Source organism: Nycticebus coucang, chromosome 1, assembly GCF_027406575.1.
Source record: "Nycticebus coucang isolate mNycCou1 chromosome 1, mNycCou1.pri, whole genome shotgun sequence".
NCBI classification, from domain to species: domain Eukaryota; kingdom Metazoa; phylum Chordata; class Mammalia; order Primates; family Lorisidae; genus Nycticebus; species Nycticebus coucang.
Window position 1 is genome coordinate 190,548,790 of NC_069780.1, and position 25,807 is coordinate 190,574,596.

At 40.9% G+C, this 25,807-nt stretch overlaps 1 protein-coding gene across 1 annotated transcript in view; it reads right to left on the reverse strand.

The window, feature by feature from the left end:
* ADCY2 (adenylate cyclase 2) overlaps window positions 1-25,807 on the reverse strand; it is a 458,247-nt gene that overhangs the window by 359,044 nt on the left and 73,396 nt on the right. The window lies entirely within an intron of this gene.

A 25,807-nucleotide genomic window follows, 5' to 3' on the forward strand; every position in this document is an offset into this window, starting at 1 on the left:
AAGACATTTGATAGATTTGACTTGTACCCTTGCAATAGGTTTCTGCTCCTTTTAAAAGCACACTCGTTTGCATTTTTTGCCATCAAAATCATATATTTAATGAAAAATCATAAACATAAAGTCTTAGCTAGCCCCTCACAGATCTAACTTTCTATTCCTCATTTTATTATTTCAGGTTAATATGAGGATACAAACGATTAGGTTACTTTGTTTGCATTTGTTAGGTCAAGTTCAAGTTGTAGCTGAACCCTTCACCCTCAGGAAGGTACACCATGTACCCTTACGTTGCGCCTGTGATTCTGAATTTTAAATATGCTATCCATACTGTAACCTTGGACTGTGACTTTGGGTAGCAACGATGACAGCCTTTTCGCGTTCTCACAGGGTGCTCTGCACTCAAAGCAGCGACCCTACAGAGAGTGAACACACACGTTCTGATGGGCATAAAAGAAAATTACTCCTAAAAAGTTAGTCGTCTTCCACATGCTCTTCTGAAATGAGTGAAAACTTTCTACTGATAGGTTAAATCATTTATGGAAACAGTCTCCAAATCCACTCCTCAATTGAAGAAATGAAAACTATTTCAAAAAGTATTTTTAGATAAGGATGTCAAAATCTTCAGGCATAGCATACTTGCATGAAGTTGCAGAGGGAAAAAAAAGAGATACGATATGATTTTTCCAGGTATACTTATAATGAGACCAACTGCATTGGAAAAAAATACTACTTAAGAAGAATATTTTATTACCAACAGTTAAAATAATTACTCTCCTCCAATTAAAGAAACTCACAAATAAAATATTAAGCTTAGATCATTTATTTTAAAAGTAACCATAAAAGTAATTACAATTTCCTGGGACCAAAACAAAATTTCAGGTATTAAGGGCTGGTAGTCTTCTGTCATGATATTTGCTTTTATGCTTACGGCATTTATTTATAAATATTAATTTCCAAAAATAATTAATTCAGCCTATCTTAAGAGGGCAGGAGAACGCACCAGAGTCTCCTAAACAGTTGAATCTGATGATGGACTGAGGCTCCGTGTTTCTGACATGGACACACAGGAGCTTCCTGGCATACAATGGGACAGGGGCACTTGTAGATCCCTCCAAGGAAGTTCAACCCTTTCATTTAGAGCATATCCATAAGTGACGTCAGACACAGCACGTGCTGCAGGTGTGATGTGGGATAAAGCACGTCCGTATGTGTATGTGTGTCTGTGTCTAAATACCGCTTATAGGCAGACCAAACACAGGACGGTCACTAGGAGACGAATCTGAGTTTGCCCATATTCATCTGGCCAAAATAGAAAGGATTTGAGCAAGAAACAGTAAAAAAGTGGCAAAAGCAGAGATGAGGAACAGCTGGACCATTCCCCAAAGGGAGGGAAGCCACCACTGGCATGTCAACAGGCGTAGCCCCCACCAGCGCTTTCCCCGAAAAGGGTGGTTTACAGAGAGCGAGTCAGGTTTCCATCCTCACCTTCCCCAAGGTCTCAAATTGAGTCAAAGCTGTCAAAGCTATCAACAACTAATCAAAATGAAATCCGTTTCTTTCTTTTTCTTGTTCTTAACACCCGGTGCTATTCTGTTACTTGACACCTTGGTAGGTCTCCAGGCAATTCACACTTGACTGGGAACCTGTAAGAGAGGTTACCAGGTGCTGGTGTATCAGGGTCAGGTAATTACTAACAGAACTGGACTGTCACGCTCCTTAGCCTTTGAGGCTCTAGCACTTGCAGGCCTGGAAGGGCCCTTGGAAACACGATCCAGGCCTTGCCCACAGGGCTGGGTTAAAGATGGTGAAATCCCAGCACATGGAGGAGGCGCCCAGCTCTGTTTCGAGCAGGAAACAAGACACAGCAAGAAGCAGAGTCATGTGCAAAGGCTTCAAAGTGTGGAGCTGGAAGGGCTAGAAGTGAGGGAGAGGGAAGCGGGGTCCATACGTGCAGATTCCTAGTTCAATATGCAAGACTTAGGCTTGGTCGGAGGCAGGAGGAGCAGCTAAAGGTTTCTATGCAGGACAGGGATTTGATCACACTTACTTGGGTTTGGGTACAATTACCTGCCTGCTGAGCCTGGACTGCAGGCATCAGCTGGAAGAGAGTGTTTCTTCCATGGGCACTGAGGGAAAAGGCACCTTGAATACATGGGATACTTGCTATTCTATTCTTCAGATACTTTACTAAGGAGAATGTTCTTCAACTCCATCCAGGTTAACACACAAGATGCAAAGTCTCCATCTTTTTATGGCTGAATAGTATTCTACAAACCACAGTCTGTTAATCCATACTTGGGATAATGGGCACTTGGGCTGTTTCCACATTTTTGCAATTGTGAATTGAGCTGTGATGAACATTCAAGCGCAAATGTCCTTATGGCGAAATGATATTAATCCACTGAGGAGACACCTAGTAACAGGGCTGTGGGATCAAATGGAAGGTCTACTTTTAGCTCTTCAGCGATTCTCCATACTTTTTTCCCAGAAAGGCTGTATTAGTTTGCAACCCACCAACATTACATAAGTGTTCCCTTCTCTCTGCACCTGTGCTGGCATCCGCAGCTTTGGGACGTTGTGATGTGGGACATTCTCACTGGGGCGAGCTCCCACCTACTGAGCAAGATATAGGGGTATACAGCACATCTCCTGAGTGAAGGACTCAACTACAACTTGAACTTTACCTTATAACAATGTGGCCTAATCGTATGTATCCTTATGTTAATCCAAAATTAAAATACATATAATATTATTTTTAAAAAGGCACCTTGAGGACCACCTACAGGGGCAGGGGTGCCCCTCAGCAGACAGCGCCAACTGCAGCTCGGGTCCCTCTCACCAGCCTCATCGCCCGGCACCCCTCTCTGCCTCAGGGACTGAAGCATGACCAAACTCACCTGCCACAAAGTAGGACGGACCTGAGGGCCTTTCTTCCCCAGGCTCCTGCCTGGACAGGGGAGGGGATGCCACAAAGCTGGCTTCCAGGCACATGGGCTGGGCCAGGTGTAGATCTCTGTGTATCAGGACGGACCTGGGGGCCTTTCTTCCCCAGGCTCCTGCCTGGACAGGGGAGGGGATGCCACAAAGCTGGCTTCCAGGCACACGGGCTGGGCCAGGTGAAGACATCTGTGTATCTGCACATCTTCCTCCCAGGCTCCTTCTTGCCTCTGCCCGCCTCCCCCTGGACTGGCGTGCCTTAGCATGAAGACCTTTGCTTGGGACAAACCAGCAAACTTGTTATGTGTTCAGAGCAGTTTTTTTTTTTTAATTGTTAAATCATAGCTGTGTACATTAGCACAATCAAGGGGTACAGTGTGCTGGTTCTTGTGTTTCCCACTGTAATTCCTGAAGCTCCCAGTCCCAGCATCACACCATCACTTCCGCTCAGGGATGAGGGTCTCCCTCCCTTGCCAGCAAAGGCCATTCATCTCCAATTCACTGCCCTCCCATCCAGATCCTTTATGCCCACCATCTCCTCACCTACCAGTGCTGTTGAGAGGAAGGGTCTCCTCTCCAGCCCCGGACAGCTGAGCTCTACCAGCCAGTGAGTCCTCATCCATCTGTGTGTCAGATTTCAGATCCTTCCAGTCAGTCAAAACCAGACTCTCATTTCCTCCTATCAGAATGGCTTCCCTCCCCACCCTCTCCAGCCCTCCCACTCTCCTCCCTCTTCTTGAAGGTCTAATGGGCCCTCGTGTCCTTCCTATCATGCCGGACCAGACACAGCAGTGCCCCCTCAGAGCCCCACAGGACACCTCCGAGCAGGCACTGGGAGATGGGCTGCCACCCCCCACCTATTTCCTCTTCCTCCTGGACTTGCAATCCATACCTGTGAATTGACTTTTGCTTTCTTTTTGTTTCCCTTTTTCCTCATTTAGCATTACTTACATCAAAGGTTTGCGGGCATCACTCACTGCCCTGAGACAGTGAGGAAGTCACAGGCTCCCGCACAAGACTCTCTTCACAGAACCCAGCCCAGCAACCCAGCGAGGGGGCAAGAGAGGAGCCGAGAGGGATGCCGCCACAGCCCTCCTGGCTCTTCCTCGGTGGTGCAAATCTCCATCAAGGCGCTGCCCTCCTCCCAGGAGGGTAACTTAGGGACCTGGAGTTCCTCCCGCATCTAACTGGCCAGCAATCCAATGAGTGAATTCCCCCAAATGGCCACCACTTTGGCTCCCTTCCCCAGCCCCGTCTGTCTGCATGCAACACCCTCAGCTCCTGATGGCTCCCTACAGGCATTTCCTAACTCAGCCACCACGTGCTTGTCTTAATTTTCTTCAACCCAAATTCCACACCGGAAAACTCCTGAAGGATAAATACGACCACATTCCTTTTCCCAAAGACAAACAAAAAGACTGGGTGATTAAGCAATGCTTGGGGGGGATCCAAAACACACGGCATGGAAGGTCTTTTAAAATCTGGCCTCCACCTGCCATTCTGGTCCCTCTCCCCATCACATCTCTGACCACCGAGCCACATGACGTCCGGTGGCCAGGGCAGAAGATGCATCAGGTGTCTTTCTCGCCTCCATCCTCGGCATGGCCTCCACGTCCCCTCAGGCCCTTTCTACTTCGTCCTCTGGTCACTCTCAAAGCGGGGTCCAAGCTGCACTGTGCAGGGAGCTGCGGGGAGTGGACGGCTTCTCGCATCAGGGACTTTGGCACCTTCTCCCTCCTCATCACAGCACTTGCCACCCTGACCACCAGGTCATCCGCCCCAGGACAGCCGTGCCCTTTCAAGGCACAGCCCAATTCTCACTCAGTGCTGCACACCCAGCAATGAGCAGACAAGCCTCACACACACGGGAAGCTCGGTCCACCCTTTTAAAGTTTAATAAGCGACCACAATGTGAAACATGGAAACAGGATGTGCTAAATAGAGAGAAGAACGCAAACAAAATGACTTGTTCATTTGTTTTCATGCTTCTAAAAAGCACACCCTAAATTATGCTAAAAGGAGATTAGTAATCATTTAAAAAGATAAAAATTAATAATATAGAGAGTGTCATATTAAAAACATGTAGCCCCAGCCAGGAGCTACAATATTTTTGTTACATAAAGTAGTGGTTTGAACATGTACTTCAGACTTAAATATCAAGGACCTATTTTTTAAACTCTCTACCAAAATAATCTAACCAGATGATGTATTTTTTAAATGATCTTAATTTTCTAAAATTGTGAAAATTATCTGTTTTCTCTATACAGAGTATTTAGTGCACAAAATGAAAGAACAAAAAATGACAATTCATTGTAAAAATAATACTGGGCTACTCTGTTCCCTTGTGAGATTTATCAAAGATCAATTTCATGCAATTATCATTTTTATGAGTTCTTTGTAGGTCCTCTTACAAAGACAAAGTGGAGGAAAGTAAGTAACCTGAGATAAAACATCATTCTGTATTAGATTATTTTCAAGCCAAGCATGGATATGTGTGAGTATGCCGTGAACATTATACAGTTCTAGATATTAAAGAGAAAATTACAATTTGCTGGTGACCAGGGTACAAGCCTTAGCTACCATTTATCAGTGAAGTTTACTTGGTATGCCTTTAGCTCCCCCTTAACATAATTAATCTCGGTTTCTGATTTTCTTACTAACCTTCTATTACTAAGTGCATAATATCTTAAAATGCAATGGCACTGTCCCTTCCTTCTAGTTCACTTCCTCTGTTAGGTGTGTTTCAACGTTGCCATTTCTTTTTTCTGTTTGTTTTTGTTTTTGAAAGATTTTTTTTTTTTTTTTTTATTGTTGGGGATTCATTGAGGGTACAATAAGCCAGGTTACACTGATTGCAATTGTTCGGTAAAGTCCCTCTTGCAATCATGTCTTGCCCCCATAAACGTTGCCATTTCTTACTCGTATTGTATTGAATGACCCTATTACTTAACAGACATCTGGCTTAGGGTGGCTGTGATTTACAGCATTGTTAGTTGTGCCTTCTCTAAACTGCCCCTGCAGCGACGTGTCCGTGTAGCTTGGCCTTTGGAAAGGCTGCTTGGTGTACCTTAGAATACACAGGTTGACAATGCTTAGCCATCTGCCAGGCGATCCCATCCCCAAGGTGACAGGGTGTGTCTCTGAGTGTGTGTGTGTTTACTTTGTTGGCTGCAGCCTTTCAAGGCCATGTGAATTATCTACAAGGTACATTTCTACTCTTTTTTTTTTTTTTTTTTTTGTAGAGACAGAGTCTCACTGTACCATCCTTGGGTAGAGTGCCGTGGCGTCACACGGCTCACAGCAACCTCTAACTCTTGGGCTTACGCGATTCTCCTGCCTCAGCCTCCCAAGCAGCTGGGACCACAGGCGCCCGCCACAACACCCGGCTATATTTTTGTTGCAGTTTGGCTGGGGCTGGGTTTGAACCCACCACCCTCGGCATATGGGGCCGGCGCTCTACTCACTGAGCCGCAGGTGCCGCCCCATCTCTACTCATTTTTTAATGTTTGATTGAGCAATCAATTCCGTTGAGGAGGATTTCCTTGTCCACATATGCACTAAAGCCCTGCTGCCTCACTACACCTAACATCTAGTGCAAAACTCACCTAATTAAGGCCCTTTGACCTCTGAGCGACAAGTGCCAGGCACAGCTCTGTCCACACACTGCTTTCCATTCACCCCACAGGTCCCAGGTGGGTGGGGACAGACAGTGGTCAGCTTGCACTGAGCTGTGAACAGTTCAATAAAGGGCAGCTCTAACAGAAACTGCCCGTGTTAAACAACCCACACCAGGTGTAAGGGGAAAAGAACTAACGTCAATTCTGTACGTCTGAATCTGTGAAAACTGCTGCTCACCCTCACGGTAATGATGCGCCCCAATCGCACATCAGACTTCCTTCTCTCAGAAGCAGTATCCCTGTCCGCCAAGCAGGCTCATTTTTACCTCTCCAGTCATTAACACCTTTACTGCTGCATTAAATGAAATGTTAAATCTGTCTTTAAAATTCACCCTGAAAGCACAGAGATCAGGAACCAAAGCGCAATCTCATGTGCAGCTCAAGCCTCCACATCAGTCAGCACAGAACACTCAGGTGGGCTGACATGGGTCTCGGGGAGGGAACTTCCCCTCCTGGAGCAGAAGGAGTGGGACAATCAAAGGATGTCCTGTGCTTCACAGAACAGGGAGCTCTGGGTGCTGACTTTCCAAATAAATGCCCCACCCCAAGATGGAGGTGGAGTCCAGGGCCAGGCATGGGTGGGATGGAATCACAGAAACATGAAAGAGCAGCGACCCAGGACGGGTAGGGACACAGAGAGATGCTGGTGCTAAGTCACACAGCCGTCCCAGCTGAAGAAAGAACCGCAGGAGGGGCCCAGCAGGGAGGCGTCACAGAGGAACCCAATAGTCAGTAAGCAATTTGTGCCACAGAGAGAGGAGCCAGCAGGGAGTGGCCATGGTGGTGGCTCGGCAAATGCCCTCGGTGGCACTGAGCCTCTCTCCTGCCCTCCTGGCCCTCGGTTGTACTTTGTGAGAACTGGTAACACACACCTGAGACTGGGGAACTTTGAAAGGTGTGTATGAAAGGGGGAGGATATTCAAAGAAACCCAAAACACATGTTTTGTGGGAGGCACAGGAGTGGGGGAGACAGGCCCCAGGATTTGGCTCTGGGTAGAGCAGGCAAGTCTCATTTTCCTTGCGGATGTGGTCAGCTGGGGAGGAGGCAAGGCCTGGCCTGGCCTTTGGATCCAGCTTACAGTAGAGCAAGTTCAGCACATGAGTTGGTGATCGGGGGTGACAGGCTCATTCTTTAGGGGAAGCTCATGCCTGGGCCCCTGGCGGGTTTCACTAGCAGCTAAAATGAGTCTGGGGAGGAGAAGAGAAGCTTAAACTTCTCAGGAATCATGGTGTTGTGGGTCAGGCACTGCAGAGGGGCTTTGGGATGCTAGAAGAAACGGGAGAAGTGATCTAGGGGAAGGATGTTCAGGGTAACGGCCTTGTGGAGAAGAAAGTTTGGAGAGATTCCCCTTGGTAGCAGGTCATGGTATCTAGGACACCAAGCTTCCAATTTCAACGTATTTCTCTGGTGTTGTGTGCTATTTCCTCACCATTACCCCTACAAGAATGCAGGGAAGGGGGGTGCTAAGAGCCAGCACATAGTGCAGCATTGATAGACTGGGGCTGAAAATGTGGTGGACATAGATTTCGGGGGAGAGCCAAGCTGGAGAAACCAAGTTCCGCAGGAACATACTCGGGGGGGTGAGGGCAGGAATTCCCCACAGAACAACGGAAGGGAGAATCCGTGACCCCACAAGTCCATACACCTTAAGGAAATCCTCGCAAGACAATCTGGGTTACATGTAATGAACTACAGGTTCACGATTAATATCACAATGGTTTTCTTTTTGTCTTTCCTTTCCGTAGGAACCCAACTACTAAAAAGCCCTCTTAATGATGGGTATTTTGAACACACAAGTTCTCACCTACACTACTCTGAGTTTTCCAATAAAAGAATTTCTAAATAACTTGTCTCACAAGGATGCATATTTCACTCCTGAAATAAAACATGGAAATCAGTTTAGATTATGACTCAAAAGCACCACTTTTTAAACGATTTCCTGTTGGATGGGTTATTATCTTCAGAACTGGAGTAATCCGTATTTTATCTCAGCACCATGACTTCAGACATGACATTTTCAACGTCTCACTGGGAAAATGGGGGTGAAGATGTTGACTTTATAGGGAACCAAAGGCTTGGACGGTGAAGAGCACAAACGTGCTGTTTGGGGGCTATGCACGCAGAGACCTTCACTCCCCCTTGTCCGTCCGCCGTCTGAGCACTCTGTCTGTCAGGCTTTGCCAGCCTCTGGGTGGTTAAACACAAGCTGCTCTGCCTTCATGAAGCTTCTCGGCAGGAGGGAGGGACTTTCTTCATAGAAATGATTAGCAAAGCCTTAGTTAGGTTCTATGGGCATGATGAGGCCCCTGCAAGGAAAACAGTGAGCTCAGGGCACCAACAGCTCGTATATGTGGCTGGTGACTGAAATGATGGTGGGGTCACTTTAGAAAAGGCTTCTCTGAGAATTTGATGGGCATAACCCTGAGGATGAAAAGCAGACCTCAGATGCAGGTGGTGGGGAGGACAGGCCAGTGCCTCCTGGGTGACAGGAGCAGCCAGTGCCAGAAGGACCCTGAGGATGGGCAGGCCCTCAGCTGGGAGGGTCTGGAAGAGAAGGGGTGAGTCTGGAGCCCAGAGACTGAGGGTGGGCGGGCAGCCCTCTGATTGCAGTGATGGCTATTTTCAGGGGTCATGATGCTTCCCTGAAGGTCCATGCCCATGTTGTCACTGACATAACCCCTTTAATACATTTGGAAGACACCTTCCTTTTGCCTCCATGAGCCAGGATTTATGCTCAGAAACCAATGGGAGCCTGTGTCTTGGCCACTCACTGGACCCTGGGAGTGGTTTCTAGCTTCCAGAGGCCGGTGGTCTTCTGCAAGATGGAGGCCCTGAGGCCATTCCCTGCCAGGAGCTGGCTTGTCAGAAAATCCTGACCCCCAGCACACATGCAGTTTCTCTGGACTTGCTTACCTGGGACCAGTGTGCCTCACCACCAGGCACCAACTCCCAATTCTTGTATCTTAAGCTTGTTTGTTCCAATAAGTAAATATACCCCATTGTCAGTATTGTTAATAAAATTTCTTTAAAATCTCGGAAGTCATGGAGGCAAGGGATTGATGTTGTTGCACTGACGGAGGTGAAGCTCAGCATGATGGTTCATGTACCCTACCGCATTTTCCAAAAAGCAATGTCTGTTTCCACAGTAACAATTGGCCTGCACGTGTCAGACATTCACAGTTGCTTGTGCGGCTGCTGCAGGGGCTGGGGTGGCCCCACCTGATCACTCATACTCTCAGCTGTTAACACAAGGGCTTTTGTTTTTCAAACTATCCTTAAAATTCATTTAAAATAAAACTTTGAGAAATTCACACAAAAAATTTGAAAACACGTGTGCCAAGTGTTTATGTCCACTCCTGTGTAGACAAGCATTCAAAATGCATGTGCACTTGTGTGCATATTTATGTATGTATATATACAAATGCACATGTGTATATAAACTTGGGCTATTAGAATATTTCGTGAAAATCCTTAAAATTTACAATACCACCACTGCAAAGAGATAGAGAAAGTCTGGTATTGCACACATTCAATGCCGCGCCGCCCCTGCGGATGGAGCCTGAGAATTCTCATCTTGTGTTTTTAATGCATAAAATATATTTAAGTATGCAATTCCCTTCACAAATAAGAACATTGTTTTTCTTCTATGTTATCATTTTTCCTTCATAGTAATGGACATTGATTAAAGAAAACACAGAAGATTCAAACGAGGGAGAACCTCAGTGGACATGTCTCTAATATCCATACCCCTAGGCCTCTCCTTTAATTACCCAGGTATTTATCCTTCCATCTTTTTTCTTGGATAAAGGATAAAAATGGGATTATACTATTATTCCACAATGATGTATCACAACTAAGATGTCAACAGATTTTTATCTCATAATTTTGACTAATGTATCATAGATGTTTTCTAAATCTAGCTTTTCTCTACTATGGAATACTTCTATGATGACTCAGTTGCATATTTTGCATATTTATGTAATTATATTCTTAGAATAGTTTACCAGAAGTGGAACTGATATGTCAAAAGAAATTCATGTTCTAAGATGTAAGAAAAAAATGGCCCAAATCACATCCATGCACGTGTAGCCATCTGTACCCCCTCGGCAGGGCAGGGTGTGCCTCTTGGTCTGCATTATTAATTCTCTGCTTAAAATTCTCATATCCCTGCATGTTAATTTCAAATTATTTCTTTTTAGTTATTATTATGAACTGAACTTATTTTTTTTCACATATTATTTGTTCTCTGAATTTTACATTCGTATCTTTGTTCCTCTTTGGGGCGTTTTACTATTTTTATTAAACTGAAAAAGCTCTATGTCAAGAACATTAATATTTTGCCTTTTAGATAAGTTTCAAGTACTTCTCCTGATTGGTCACGAATTTTCAAGGTTCCTTATTTTCTCTGTGTGTGTTTTCTTTAAGAATTTGTCAACAGAGTATTAAAAGTGTGTGTGTAACCATATCCACCAATGTTTAAGAGGTTAAAGAGATTCCCTGTATAGAAGAGATAAAAAGAGAATTGCCAGTGGACCACTGGATTTAGCAACCTGGAAGTTACTGGTGAGCATGACAAGGTGACCTTAAAAGTAATTTCAGACTAACAGGTGATTCTGGGGACCTGTGGCCCCCTCTGGTTTCTGTTAGCTCATTATTAAGCTCATCCAATCCAGACTGGTGTGGGGTCCAGGGAAACCTGAGACCAAATAGCAGCAACACAGGCAATTCTTTGAAGGAGCTGTTTTTTTGCTTTGTTTTGTTGGTTTTTTGTTAAAGAAAGGAATGGGGTGATAGTTTATGTGAAATGGTATCAGGAGTGTGGTGTTATAAGATGTAAGAAATACCATGGAAGTGTGCCAAGGGAAAACATCTAGCAGAGAGGGAGATTTTAGGACATAGAAGAGAAAGAGAAAAACTGCCAGAACATACCCTTGGGTACCTGAGAATGCCTGAAAACCAGCGCCCAAGAGGAGGAGTTGGCCCACGATCTGAGACCCACAGGCAGGGTAAAGTTCATGACCGGCAGGAAGACTGAATGTGGAAGTGTAAGTAGGGGGATGTGGTGGAGGAAGCTCTTGAGAGTGCCTAACACTTTGCAGGGAAATGGGATAGGAAACAAGGTTGTCAGCTGGTGGGCTGGCTGGGGGGAGGGTGTTGAAAGCAGTGTCCCTTTGGGCAGTCCTGGGACTGGGGTCCCTCTGCAGCCACATGCTAGTCCACTAACCCCAGGCTCCCTTCCAGTCAACAGGTGCATTGAAGCTATTTCATTATTTTCCTTATAAAGCTAATGCACATTTGTTATGAAGCTTATTTCTAAATTACTCTGTAATTTTTTATTTTCTATAAATTGCATTATTTCCCCCCAATCTCCTTTCTAATTGGGTACTAATAGCTTAGAAATAAATCTCAAATGCTACATAGTTATTGTTCATCTGATCCCTCGGAAGACTTCTCTAAACACTGACAGCAACATTAAGTGGCATTGAAGTAGAATAAAAGTCTGAGGCATTATAATTGATCTAAAATTTATTTTGTCAAGAGGAAGGCCATTTCACCCATTCACATATGAATGACAGTGAAGATCAATGTATTAAGGGAGTATCATGGAACTTCTTGAAATCTTGATTTCCTCACCTATAAAAGATAAAATCTGGTCCCTCAACCATTTTAGTGATGTTAATAATACATATTCTGTACAAAAACATTTATAAATTTTCAAGTAATATGCATACGGTAACTTAACATTAGGAAAGGGAGATAACTGCAGATCAATGTAGCTAGACGGAGTAAAAAGCAAGGACATCCCACCTTCTGCGTTGTTCAGGATTTGAAGCAGAAAAGAGGACGCAAGAATCCACCCACGGGAGGACAGAAGGTGCACTCCTGCGGGAGCTGCCACCTTCCGGCATCTTCCTCCTGGCACCCCTATCCCATGTCAGCTTCTGGGCTCCAAGTCCATCAAAGCCAGCATCACGTCAGGAGCAGTACAGAACCACCTCCACGTGAAGGCGCTTTCCAAGCTCGCTACCTTAGCTGATGATCCTCTTACCTTTGTATGGCATTTATGAAATGAAATGTTTTCTGTTTCTGGCTGATAATAACTCAAAACACATGTAACTGGTCTTTGCAAGATGAAAATGATGAACTGCAATGTTTTTCTTTTCAATCGCTGAAAAGCCAGAGTCTTCTCCCATGGATGACCTGGGTTGTAAACTCTTCAATCACAGATTTCAGTGGATCAGTACAAGTCAGATCTATTAGTATAGAGCAGGCATCCTCAAACTTTTTAAACAGGGGGCCAGTTCACTGTCTCTCAGACCATTGGAGGGCCAGACTATAGTTTAAAAAAAAAAAAACTATGAACAAATTCCTATGCACACTGCACATATCTTATTTGGAAGTACAAAAACAAAACAGGAACAAATATAATCACACTGCCTCATGTGGCCCATGGGCTGCAGTTTGAGGACCCCTGGTATAGAGTATAAATGTCTTGACACAGTAATTAAGTAAATGAGATGAGGTATATATTAACCAGTGTGATGTAAATGCTCCTAATTCTATATGAAATCAGCACATTGTACCCCATAAATGCATTAACGTATACATGATCTATGTGTTTATGATTTAATAAAAAATATTTTAAAAATATCTGTGGATACATAATAATTGTACATATTTGTGGAGTGCATGTGATATTTCGATATGTGTATACATTGCAAATCATGATATTTAAGATATGCATCATCTCAAACACATTTCTTAGTGTTAGGAGCATTTTAATTATTTTCTAGCTCTTTTGAAATACACAATAAATTATTGTTACCTATAGCCACCCTACTATGCTATTGCACACCAGAACTTTTTCCTTCGACCTAATTATATGTTTGTGCCCATTAATCGATCTCTTTCCTCTCCCCCTCCCCCCATCTTCTGGTAGCCTCTGAGCCATGATTCTACTGTTTAGCTCCATGAGTCTCACATTTTTAGCTTCCACATGTGAGTGAGAACATACCATTTTTTTCTTTCTGTACCTGGCTTATTTCATGTAACATAATGAGGTCCAATTCTATCCATGTTGCTGCAAATGACAATATTTCCTTTTTTAAGGGCTGAACAGTAATACTTTGCCTATACACACCACATTTCCCTCATCCATTCATCTGCTGATGAACACTTAAGTTGATTCCACAGTTCAATGATTGTGAATAGTGCTGCAATAGATGAGGAGGGGTGGAGATATCCATTTGACATACTGATTCCCTTTCCTATGGATAAATACCCAGTAGTGGGATTGCTGGATCATCTGGTAGTGATACTGCACTTTTTTTAAGGCACCTCAATTTTCTATGATGGCTGTACCAAATTACATTCCTACCAAGAGCGTATAGAGTTCCTTTTTCTCCACGTCCTTATGAACAGGAACAAACAGCAATATTGACAAATGGGACTATATCAAACTAAAAGGTTCATGCGCAGCAAAGGAAACAATTAACCCGGTGGAGAGACGGGTTGCACAGTGGAAGAAAACAACTGCAAACTATTCAACTGACAAGGAACTAATATCCACAATACATAAGGAACTTAAACAACACAACGGCAAAATGAAGAGAAAAATAATCCTATTTACGAAAGCCTGCACAAGATCTGAATATGAACAGATACTTCTCCAAAGAAGACACATGAGTGGCCCACAGCTCCACGAGGAAGGGCCCATCATCACCAACCACCAGAGAAACGCAAACCAACCACAGTCAGGTAACCTTCTCACCCCAGATCTGCACTTTCTGAAAATTTAAATCTTATATTACATCCAAATCGGACAGGGAAATACACATAGAGGCAGACCCCAAACTTTAATAACTCACCTTAAATCATGACTCCTAGAACTTCATGTTAAACTAACTTTCTATAGTGATCACACCATCTTAGAAATGAACTTAGGGGTAAAATATAATGGTATTATATTTGGTAATATAAAAGTAATGGTACCATCTAATTATTGATAGATCAGATTTACCAAGCTGTGAAATTGTGGCTAAAATTAGATAACTCTTGAGATAGCAGTTTGTCTTTATTTTTACACATGAATAAAGACAGCCTTATGATAATCCAATATATCTGAAATACTACGGTTTAGTTATAATCATATCATTCCTTTTCAAATGTGTCCCTTTTAAAAAGTTTTACTCTTGCCCAATATGCCTCATGTTGAATTTGAACCTCCCAAAGCACCAACACATGAAATATGTTCGTGAACCAAGCATGTAATAGTCCATGTTAGATTCCCAGGATTATCACCAATAATAACATCATAAGCCTAATCATGGTCTCTGCTCAGTTTTGGCCAACCAAACCCTGACAATTATATATTAAAAATCATGCCTTTATAAAATATAAGATAAATTTTAATTTCATAAGGTCCTATTGATAAATTTTGGGATTTCACTAGTATAAATGGCACTCTGAAATATCAAGTTAAACTTAAAAAGTCACACTTGAGCTTCATCACAGACTGTTACCAAATATCCTATATGCAGCTTTGGTCATATAAGGAGACCAGTGTTTTGCCGTAACCGACAATATAGATTATAAAATCTGTCATCACTTTGGGTAACTCTAATGTGTCACCAGTGCAAAGTAAACATACTTTTGGTACCATATTCATTTCAGGCTGGGGACTCTCCCTTTAAAGAAACATCACCAGAATAGGTTGTGTTTAATAATCTTGTACAAATAGAGGCGCCTTTGTATGCTTCCAAAGATTAGCCTTACCACAGAACATTAGCTGATAAAACAGCATTACCTCATCAAATGTGTTTCTACTTCCATTCAAACAGATAAAATAAACATTCATTGAGTAACAAAGACGCACCATTCATTCAACAGATGTTTGACTTTCTGGTATGTTTAAATATATTCTTTAATTATTGAGATTATATATGCACACATGCATACATCAATATATATATACATTCAAGTGCAGATACAAGAAACTAATAGGAAAGGTGGCAATAGTTAAATATAGATTAATATTTCCTTAGATGATATTCCAACAGCATATGTCATAATGGTCAGGCTCATGTTAGATCACATGTTTGTTTAAAGCTTTTTATTTCAGTAGAACCCAGATCCTTGATAATCATTTCATTATCAGTCAGCTAAGCCTGCAATCACCCACCTGCTCAGACTAAACCTGAGACATTGAAGACAGCCCAGCTCACGTGGAGGGAGGGGCTTCTAACTGCTCATAGAGCCCCAGTAGGAAATACGCAGGCCACAGGTCTGTAATACTGACAAAGCAAGCATGAAAAGCTACAGGAATATCATGTCACCAGCACTTATCACGGCAACCTTTCATGTTCAGTCACTCAGTCCAGAAAATCTTTCTGGTTATTATAAATCCTCCAGATACCCTGTGGGGTAAACAGTCAGATAAAGTGAACTAAATGTCCTTAAACTCACAGTGGTGTCCATGCACAAAAAGTAATTGCTGCCTGCTGGGTTATATACATATAATTGATGTAACTGAATATTTTTGTTGCTTTATTTAAATCACTGGGTGATTAAATACACAGAGATGTGTTTCAGTTCTACAGACTGAGTTCTGATTAGGCCTCAAACAATACTTTACACAAAGGTATTTTATCAAAAAACACAGAAGACTAAATAAGAATCAATTTTTAAAAACTAACAACAGAAAAAAAGAACCTTGCTGTTAGGAATAGTCCATGCTGCTAAGGTGCTAAGGATGAGCCTGGGAGCTGGAGATTAGTTCTCCGGCACTGTGCTTTGCAGCTGGACTGACAGCACGCTGAACCAGAGGCCAGAGGAGACAGCCTCTGTCTCTAATTCACTGCCTAACTCAACATTGAAAATTCAGAAAGTAGAATATAATAGATAATACTACACATGTTGTATACTAACACATATTAATATAACATGAATAAATGTACCATTCCACATATTGATATCTTTAAAATTGACAGTTCCAGAATCATGCAGACAATATTCTAAAGCAAAGAGAGATGGTGCATAAGAAACCAGGCTGGGATTAAGGATATCAAATGGCTTTTCTATTTTCTAAAAAAATAATTCAATGTTCTCTGCCTCTTGATTTGACCTAACTCTTTTTGGAGAAAATATAAAGTCCATACTGCAGAAGAATCCTATTGCTTTTATAACCCATTATCTTAGTAGAGAAAACACAGAAGGAAGCAGAAATAAATGGTAAGAACAGGAGCAAGGTAATGTTAAGTGTGGAGCAAACTTTACCAGATAAATTGATGCTGGAGGAAGTATTTGAAAAACTAAAAAGTTATAGTTTTTCAAAAGTCCTTTTAAGTTTCTTGTTAGGATAAAGCTTAGGGTTAAAAGTGCTAGGCACAGGGGACAGAGTGAGCTAGGAAAAAGCCAAGAATCACTGCTGGCCCTGAGTATTGAAAACAATCCTCACTAGACACAGCTCACTGTCCAAGCCCTAACTCATATATTACCAGTGATACGATTAAGGAAAGACACAACCAAAGCAAACTGACAACCTTTGGAATGGGAAAAGATATCTGCATATAATGAACCAGACAACAACTTGATAACTAGGATCTATAGAGAACTCAAATTAATCAACAAAAAAAGACCCAACAATCCCATACGTCGCTGGGCAGATGAATGGCTACAAACATATGAAGAAATGCTCATCATCCCTAATCATCAGAGAAATGCAAATCAAAACTACCCAGAGGTACCATCTAAACTAGTTACAATGGCCCACATCACAAAAATCTCAAAACTGCAGATGCTAGCATGGATGTAGAGAGAAGGGAACACTTTTACACTGCTGGTGGGACTGCAAACTAATACAACCTTTTTGGAAGGAAGTATGAAGAATCCTCAACTCAAACTAGACCTCCCATTTGATCCTGCAATCCCATTACTAGGCATCTACCCAGAAGAAAAAAAATCCTTTTCTCATAAGGACATTTGCACTAGGCTATCACAGCTCAATTTACAATCGCCAAAATGTGAAAACAGCCTAAATGTTCCCAACCTGGAATGAATTAACAAGCTGTGGTATATGTATACCATGGAGTACTATTCAGCCATCAAAACATGGAAACTTTACATACTTTGTATTAACCTGGATGGAAGGGGAACACATTCTTCTTAGTAAAGCATCACAAGAATGGAGAAGCAAGAATCCAATGTACTCAGTTCTAATTTGCAGGCAGTGTATGAGCTAATATTGGGGGAGGGGAATGAGCAAAGGGAGAGAGGGGAGGAAGGAGAAGGGGGTCATGGTGTATGGCACACCTCTTGGAGGTGGGACACAATTAAAAAAGGGATTTATCTAATAAATGCAATCAATGTAACCTAATTCTTTGTACCCTCAATGAATCCCAAACAATATAAAAAAATTAAGTAAATAAAAATTTAAAAAAGAACAATAAACAGGATGTGTTAGGAATTCAATCATGCAGTTAAAGATAAACGCCTTGTTTTTTAACCTTGACTCTCTCTTTGAAGCTTTCTGCTGTACTGCATTTTCTCATGTCTGAGATTTCAATATGAGACAGCGAGGAACATCAGAGGGGGCTGCACCCTTGTCTCTCCGGGCAGAGGGCTTGCCACTGTTGGTCTCTCCAAGTCCCTCAGTTCAGTACAAATGGACCAAGTAGGTGTTATTCATTTTGCATTGAGTCACGCCAACATTCCTGGACTCAAAATAATACTCTTAAGTGTCAATGAAAAACAAAATGTGATTTTATTTTTTATGGCTGCTCCCCTCTGATATTACCACTAGACACCAAAAACTTTTTTAAAAAGTAAATACAGTGAACTTCAAAAACATGGTCTCCTTAGATACATTTCCTGTACATTAGAAAACAAGACATTGGCTGCTTCTGTAGCTCAGTGAGGAGGGCGCCGGCCACATACACTGAGACTGGCAGGTTCAAGCCCAGCTTGGGCCTGCTGAACAACAGTGACAACTGCAATAAAATAAATAAATAAATAAATAAACAGCTAGGTGTTGTGGCGGGCATCTGTAGTCCCAGCTACTTGGGAGGCTGAGGCACAAGAATCGCTTAAGCCCAAGAGTTAGAGGTTTCTGTGAGCTATGATGCCATGGCACTCCACCCAGGGTAACATAGTGAGACTCAAAAAAAAAAAAAAAGATATGGACTTTTATATAGAGGACAATGAGAGGTGCGGAAATTTTTGATGTTTTGGAAATGCAGAGATTTCTGGAAACCCTCCTTCTGACGCTGATCTGTACGTTCCCTACCTGAACAAGACAGAATCATGAGACCAGCTCTGAGAAGGTTCAGGAACATCCGCATCATCTCCATCTGCAGGTGACTGGAAGTAAAGTCACACCTAGACTGGCCTCAGGCTGAGAAAGTCCCTGACCCAAGGGGAAAGGTCCCTGGAAGAAGCCAGTCCCTGGATCATGGGCATTCAGACTCCAGGGCTATGCTCTGGCTCCTGTCCTTGCTTCATCCCCAACAGCCTGGTGGTGTTGACCACATCTGCATCCCGAAACACCCTGGGTTCCCCCATTTCCCTCCTACCACACAAACTTCCCCCACCCCGCAATGTCCAGATGTGGGGGTTCACAGGCTTGAATGTGGGCCAGGATTCTCCACTTGCTTCTGGGTGGGTCTCACCCAGCCCCAAGCTCCAACATTTAGACATGTTTTTTTTTTATTCCCACTCAGAACCCTCCCGTTAAATGTAGAAAAAGCTTTTTCAGACAAATTGAATCTTGAGAAATCATTTGCAAAGCTAGAATTTTATGTTTCCAAGAAGCACTTTTAATTTCTGAACTCATAGTGACACTAGAAATGCCAAAGCAAAGGAAAGAGGTGGCATTTCTCCCCATGCTGTGCCGTCTGTGTGCTCCTCTCTGTTACTGCTGTTGAGCACAATTCATGACATCGCCTCACCTCTCACTCTTACTCAACAAGTCCTGCTTGTTCTACCTTTAAAATGCATCTTAGGTCCATGGGTGTCCTCCAATGCAACTGCTCAGCCTCCCTACCTACCCCCCACCGACCCTCGCTCACTCCCCACTCCTAGCTGTAAGACCAGCCTCCTTGTTCTCACCATCTGCCACCACACCCACCGTCTCCCACACTCCATGCTGAGGGCAGTGACCTCCCTTTGGGGGACGGATTCCTGCTCCCTGATAACCATGCATTTCCAGTTTTCTCTTAACATCCACTCCTTCTCTTTCTTTGCATCCCCTGAGCCCAATAACGTGATATCTGGAAGCCATTAACTGGTAAATGGGCTTCTGAACATGTTGGCTTCCAGGGGGCTCCAACTATCAGGCTTGTAAGCACTAAGTAACACATAGGAGAGGTGTACCACTGCAGGAAGGATGAGAGTAAAAACAGACCCTCTCTAGGAGACAGAGAACAGTAGAAACTAGTACAAGACTAGAAGAAAAACCCACCCATCAACAAATAAGACACAAAGTAGGCACAACACAATAAATTAGACTCTAAGTAAAGACAGAGGATTGGAAACCAGTGGTACACAGAGTTTGCAAGACGAAATCCAAACCTTGCACAACCTTGACAAGACTGACTCATACCTTTACATTAACAGCCTAACTGAAGGGGAGGCATGCTCATTTCCAAGCACACATTGTGTCTATCTCAGTCTCCATTGTCCTATTCATTAAGTCTAACACCTCAGAAAAATTATGGGATACACAAAAATGCAAAGGGAAAAAAACGCATGGACAAGAGACAAAGCATGCTACAAAACAAGACACCTAGATAACCTACAAAGGGAGTCTAAAATACGTGTGATTAACACATTACTCTAATGAAAAGGCACACCACATGCATAATCAAATGGACAATTTCAGCAGTTATAAGAAAGAGTAAAATGAAAATTTTATAAATAAAAACATAAAAACAGAGTGGGTTCAAGAAAGCCTGGACAGACATCAGTGAATTGAAGATAGATTGATAGAATGAAGTTTAACTGAATACACAGAAAGAAAAAGAGATAGACAAAATTAGAATGTGCACCCCGGTGTGCAATAATATCAAGCAGCTGAACATATGTGGTCTGACAATTAAGTTTGTGATCTCGTCTTAGAAAAAGTGCTACATACCTCACTGCTGAATATCATTATGGTCACTTTCAAAGTACTCCCCTTGGGAAGCTATGCATTGATGCCAGCACCTAGTCCACCCTTCTATGCAATTTTGAAACTCTTTTTCCAGAACGGCCCTCAGAGTTGTTGTTATATTACCATTGATATTCCAAATTTCACCAAAATGTCTTCCTTTCAATATTTCCTTTATCTTTAGGTAAAGAAAAAAGTCTTTGGGGATAGGTGAGTAGATAGGGTTTTCCAATACAGTTATTTGTTTACTGGCTAAAAATTCCCTCACAGATGGTACTATGTGAGTTAGTACATTGTTGTGATGCAAGAGCCATGAGTTACAATGAAGAGTTCAGATTATTTTCATCTAAATTTTTCATGCCCCCTTTTAGCACTTCCAAATTGTAAACTTGGTTAACTTTTTGTCCAATTAGTACAAATGCATAATGAACAATCCCTATGATACCAAAAAAGGTTAGCAACATAATTTTGACTCTTGATTTGAACTGATGGGACTTCTTTGATAGTGGGGAATTAACTAACTTCATTGTACACTTTGATGCTTTGTTTCAGGGTCATATTGGTACATCCATGTTTCAAAACCAGTGATAATATAGCCCAAAACATCATGCTGTCTCTCCAAACAGTCTTGGCAAACTTTGACTCTCCTTTGCTTTTGTTAATTTAGGAGCTCCTGGTACAAGGACAGCTCTGATGGCCATTCCAGAAAAATAAAGGTGCATTGAAGGGTAGATTAGGCACTGACATCAGTGCGTAGCTTCCCAAGGAGAGTACTTTGAAGATGACCATAGTGATATTCTGCAATGATGTATGTAGCACTTTTTCTAGCACGAGTTCGCAAACTTAATTGTCAAACCTCATATGCGTGATGAAAACTTCATATGGAAAATAGAGAGAGAGAATGGGATAGGAGAAATAATAGCTGAAATTTTTTCTATAAATAATGAAATACATCGAACCATATATGCAAGCAAGAACCCCAGAGAAAATCAAGCTGGCTAAATGAAAAAAAAAAAAACAATATATATATATATATAGATAGATAGATAGATAGATAAATCATTTTCAAGTATACAAATTAAAAAAGAAAAGTAGAAAATATTGAAAGCTTCCAGGGAAGGTGAAAAGACATTATAGAAGGAGGAACAAAGGGAAGAATTACAAGACAGTAAACAACGGCTTGGCGTCTTTAAAACGCTTAAAGAAAAAAGCTTTCAAATGAGAATTTGTACCTAAGAAAGTATCTCTCAAGTTGAAATAAAAAAGAAAGCACTATTTTCAGGCAAACAAAACATATAGGAATCATGACTAGCACAGCTACGCTGCAGAAACTTAGATCTATACAAATGAAAGAAAATCTCTAGAAATAACTAAAGATAAAACATATAAATATAAAATACATTTTGCCTCTAAAAATAACTGTAAAATGTAATTTATTATATCAAGGAAAAATAATGGTGATATAGTGTGGATTTTTAGTATAGGTACAAATAAGATATATGAAAAATAACACAAAAATGGGATGGAGGAATTGAAAGTGCACTATTATAAAATATTCAGGAAGTGATATTACAGTATTTGAAGGCAGACTATAATTAATGACAGCCAGTAAAAATTTTAAGAAGCACAAATCATAAGCCAACACAGGAGATAAAGATAAAATCATATGAAATAATCAAAAATCAGGCAGAGAAAAATTTTTAATTGCAAATAAACCTAAGGAAAAAATAAAAAACTAGCAAGATAATAGTCTTTAACATTTCTAATAATTATTCTACGTGAATAGTTAAACACAAAAATTAAAAGACAGATAGATTAGATTTAAAAAGTAATACCCAACATTTTGCCATCTACAAGAAACACAATTTAAATATAAAGACACTGATAAGGGTAAAAGTTTAAAAATGGCACAATATATATCATATAAGCCTTCACTGAAACAAAACTAGAATGGCTATATTTCATGAAAGGATATTTTGGAATAAGGAATGTTACCAACAATAAAGCACAAGAAATTAAAATAGAGCATACATGTACTTAGCAACATAGCTTGAAAATATATGAAGCAAAAACTATCTACTTTTATCAAAATAAATAAACTTAAATTGTAGTTGGAAATGTCAACCTCTATCTTAGTAATTACTACAATAAATAGAAAGAAAATAAGTAAGGAGGAAAAAAATCTAAAAAACACCATCAACCAATTTGCTCTAATTGGCCTTTATAGAACATTCCACTCAACAAAGGTAGACTACACATTCTATTTACCCATGGAATATTCATCAAAATAAAACATATTTTGGGTTATAAAACAAATATCAAAGAAGGCAAATAAACTGAAATCATTTACAGTATATTTTCTGACCATAGGGAGAGCTAAACTAGAAATAACAAAGATATGGAAAGTCATTCTACAACTTGTGAAAGTTATCTAGGAGAGAAATGTGATACTGAAAATCAGATAGCCCCTACAATGAAAAAATGCTGTACTGCTGTATTTTTTATACATTAGATAATATCTGTTTTATGCTTCCAATAGAATCCATGAAAGTAGCAGACTATGAAACAAGGAATAAAAATATTCAAAAAATAGCTAAACAAAATGTACAAAGAGAGAAACTATAATGCATAAAGAAATAAAAAGTGATTCATGAGAGATAAACAAAGACTCTATAGAATCTCTAAATGAAATTATAATCAACAACCAATATCCTAGTTACTTTCAAGGAAATTCCAGAGGTACATCCATTATAATTACCATAAGACATTAACACCACTGTGCTACTTTTTGTTCTCTGCAGTCCAGTCCAGCCATAGCAAGGAGGGGACAGAAACACGAGATACAACTACCAGAAAGCCAATGAAGAATTATCTTTGTTTGCAGAAGTCAATCAAAATCAGTGAACAGGTATTAAAATTAACAATGTTGGCCAATTATTTAAAATACACACAAAATTGGCTTGGCGCCAGATAAGTACACCAGAGCTGATGGGTTCAAATTCAGCCCAAGCCTGCCAAACAATGACAACTATATTCCAGCTCCATCCATGTAAACATGTAAGAGGTAAAGTCTCCATCTTTCTTTAAGGCTGCATAATATTCCATGGTGTACATATACCACATATTCTTCTTAGCAAAGTATCTCGAGAATGGAAGAAAAAGTATCCAATGTACTCAGTCTTGCTATGAAACCAATTTATACCTTTCTTATGAAAGCTATAACCCAATTATAGCCCAAGAAGAAGGGGAAATGGGAGAGGGAGGGTAGGGGAACTGGGGAGGATGGGTGGAGGGAGGGTAATTGGTGGGACCACACCTAGGGTGCATCTTACAAGGGTACATGTGAAATTTACTAGGTGTAGAATATAAATGTCTTAACACAATAACTAAGAAAATGCCGTGAAGGCTATGTTAACCAGTTTGATGAAAACATTTCAAATTGTATATAAAACCAGCACATTGTACCCCATGATTGTATTAATGTACACAGCTATGATTTAATTAAAATAAATAAATAAATAAAAATGGAAAAAAAAAACACCAATAACTACAACCAAAAAAATAGCTGGGTATTCTGGTGGACGCCTGTAGTCCCAGTTACTTGGGATGCTGAAGCAAGAGAACTGCTTAAGTCCAAGAGTGAGGTTGCCATGAGCTGTGACTCCATGGCATTCTACCCAGGGCGACAGCTTGAGACTCTGTCTCAAAAATAAAAAAAAAAAAGAACAGAATTCTCACCTAAAAGGCATGATGTAAGGGTATACAGCACACCTCCGAGGTGAGGGGCACAACTATAACAGAGACCTTACCTAACAAACACAAACACTGCAACCTAATCAGTTGTTCTCTCATATGAATCCAAAATAATAAAATACAGACAAAATTAAAAACATATACAGTAATGACACAGAAAATTTGATTAGAATTTCCTCACGCAAATTTTAAGAATAAGATTTGTCTGTCAATAAACAGAGTGTAAATGTACAGAAAAATACATGTAGAAAATGATGATGCCTTACCAAAGTCAGGAAAGAAAATGAACGTCATAAATAATATAGGAAGAGTTATTACCATTAATTTCCAAATTAACTTGCAGATACCATGTACTGCCAATAAAACTCATAGTGGAATTTAGCAAAAAAAAAAAAAAAAAAAATGTTTCTCAAGTGATCCAGGAAAAATAAACTAGAACAAACAGGCAAAGCAATGCAGAATAATGAGAAAAGATCTGAATCATCAAAGATCAAAATAGGAAAAATGCAATTAAACTAAAGCCAAAGCTTTAAAAAAGTGCCATCTCTTCTTTCTACAAATAGCATGGAGTGGAATTTATTTTATAAAAAGATCTGGGCTATATACACATGGGCAGGTTTAGAATAGTAAGAGAGTAGCTGGCAGTCAGAGGATCTACAATCAAGGAACGCGCTATTAGGACACCGGATGAGGCTCTATGTCACCAGTGATGTCAGAAGAGCACCATTAAGATTATCATTTACAGTAACTTGAACATTAATCATTATGATGAATAAATTTGATCACATTTTTAAATATACAGAAGTAAATGCATCCATTCATACACATACACGTGTGCATGGTACAAAGCAGAAACTACTGGGTCTTAACATCTAAAGGTAATAGCCCCGGAAAATGGCTGGCTAGATAATTGCTCATTTTAACTTTTTAGTCCTTGTCTTTTTGTTGGGTTCTAATTTTTCTACCAAAAGAACCCTAGATTACTTTTAATAATCAGGAAATAAATGAATGCTATTTGTTAAAATTCTCAGAAAATGCAAATTCAGCCATCAAAGCAACCACTCACCCAGGACTTTCTGTTGCTAAAAAAGGAGGTGATATTAAGGTGGATGTGACCACTCTTCTGTCTCAGCCTTGTAAGGACAATGTGGGAAAGTCAAATACTGTGGGCTGACATGGCTTTGGCATGAATTTACAAGGCTATTTAAAAATTACATCATCTTTCCTGAACATGAAATATCCGAACATTTTTTGAAGGTGTTATTTATTTTAAAAGTCAACTACAGCTTGACTTTACTT